At 36.6% G+C, this 1,789-nt stretch overlaps 1 long non-coding RNA gene across 1 annotated transcript; it reads right to left on the reverse strand.

Annotated features, from left to right (window-relative positions):
* Window positions 1-218: 218 nt before the first annotated feature.
* LOC129751484 (uncharacterized) lies at window positions 219-636 on the reverse strand. The gene is made up of 3 exons (XR_008738719.1): window positions 560-636; window positions 400-485; window positions 219-339 (listed from the first exon to the last, which is right to left on the reverse strand). It is a non-coding gene; the product is annotated as an uncharacterized LOC129751484 (long non-coding RNA).
* Between the last annotated feature and the right edge of the window lie 1,153 nt (window positions 637-1,789).

Below are 1,789 nucleotides of genomic sequence, written 5' to 3' on the forward strand. Positions count from 1 at the left end.
GTAGTAAATTCTCGCCATACATAATTTCATTTGAATTTTAAGTGATGGGTCAAGTGAATTCACTTAAGTGACCGGTCAAGTGAATAACACTATGACATTCGAGTGAAATTTATCTGAATTTCAAAGTAAGTTTCTATTTAATTATCTCTCGCGTTTTTAAATAAAAGAACATTTATAGAATACCACTTCGATTTCAAATACTTACATTACGCTTTCGCCATAAATTTATTGATTGGAAAATTCCATCGTAATCCCAAGGCAGATTGGTTACTGGGGATAGTGTAACTTCTGATTCTTCCCTGCTGCAAACCAGAAAATCTGTCCAGTTCAACCCACAAGCTGAAACAGGATAACACCTTTAAATAGCTTTTTCTTACATCACGTTTAACACAAACTAACGCCAAAATCGCCTAGTAAAGAATTGGGAAAATCCAAATCCAGCATAAGCTTTAAACGCTGCTCTTTAGGATTTGCCATTTTGAACTCTGAAAATAAACACAATTACAACCTGACATTCACTTGGAATTCAAGTGATGGGGAAGTGAATATTTTTTCTCACTTCTAATTCAAGTGACGACTAAAGTGAATGTGGATGAATTCACTTGAAATTTAAGTGACTGCCAAGTGAAATGTATATGTCGCACTTAAATGGAAGAAAATCACTGGATTATTGTTTTTAAGTGAAAAATCATGTGTATTTTAAGAGCGAATTTGGGTTCAGTGTGGGGAATTGTGGGCCACATTTTGTGGGGTATCATGGGTCACCTATATTTTGGTGTTTTTATACAAATTCAAAACTTAAAGTACGTTATAACTATCTGTAAAGTTTTCTTATGCCAAATAAAGAGTTATGAAAAATAATTTGTTCATCTTTTCTAATGCGATAGAGTCGAACATACAGTATGCAAAAAAAGATTACCCACCCCCAGCGAAAAACTAGATTTATTCCAAAAAACCCTACGGAAAATTAAAACACAGGTAATTGTTGTTCAGTTTATTATTGTTTATGTTAAAACAAAGTCAATTCATTCAAGTTCCAAATAAAAAACATATTCTGTTGCATTTGAGATATGATGTTAAAACAAGATAAAAAATAACGCAAAAAAGTTTATCCACCTCTCTGGCTCACATAGCTTTAGTACTTCGTGTGACCTTCTTTGGCTTCAATAACTGCTTGACAACGTCGTGGCATCGATTCAACAAGCTTAGCAGTTGTTTCCGGGGTGATTTTGTCCCATTCAGTTGAGTTTACCTGCCGCAATTGCTGGATGCTTGTTGGTTTTGCTCCTGAACCCTAATTTTCAAAATTGACCAGAGATGCTCGATCGGACTAAGGTCGGGAGACTGTGCTGGCAACTCCATAATCTTGATACGCTTTTCTTTGAATCATTGCGAAACCAGCTTTGAGGTGTGTTTCGGATCTCCGTCTTGTTGGAACGTATATCTCCACCCCAACTTTAGCTTTTGTGCAGACGCTGGTAGTTTCCGCTTCAAAATATCAAAATAAACCTCCTCGGTCATGATTCCATCGATGAATTCAAGTTCTCCAACGCCGGATGTAGCCATAGATCCCCACACCATGACTCTACCTGTAAATGAAAATCAAAGTTATGTTCAGTTGGCTGAAAAATCAATGTATGTTAAGTAACGCACCACCGCCATGCTTGACTGAAGGCCACAAACACTCCTTTTTTAAACTTTCACCAGTTCGCCGCCATTTTCTTGTGATACCATAAGACCCAAATAGCATTATTTTCGACTCATCTGACCAAATCACCTTATTCTAGTC

Source organism: Uranotaenia lowii, chromosome 3, assembly GCF_029784155.1.
Source record: "Uranotaenia lowii strain MFRU-FL chromosome 3, ASM2978415v1, whole genome shotgun sequence".
Lineage (NCBI taxonomy): Eukaryota > Metazoa > Arthropoda > Insecta > Diptera > Culicidae > Uranotaenia > Uranotaenia lowii.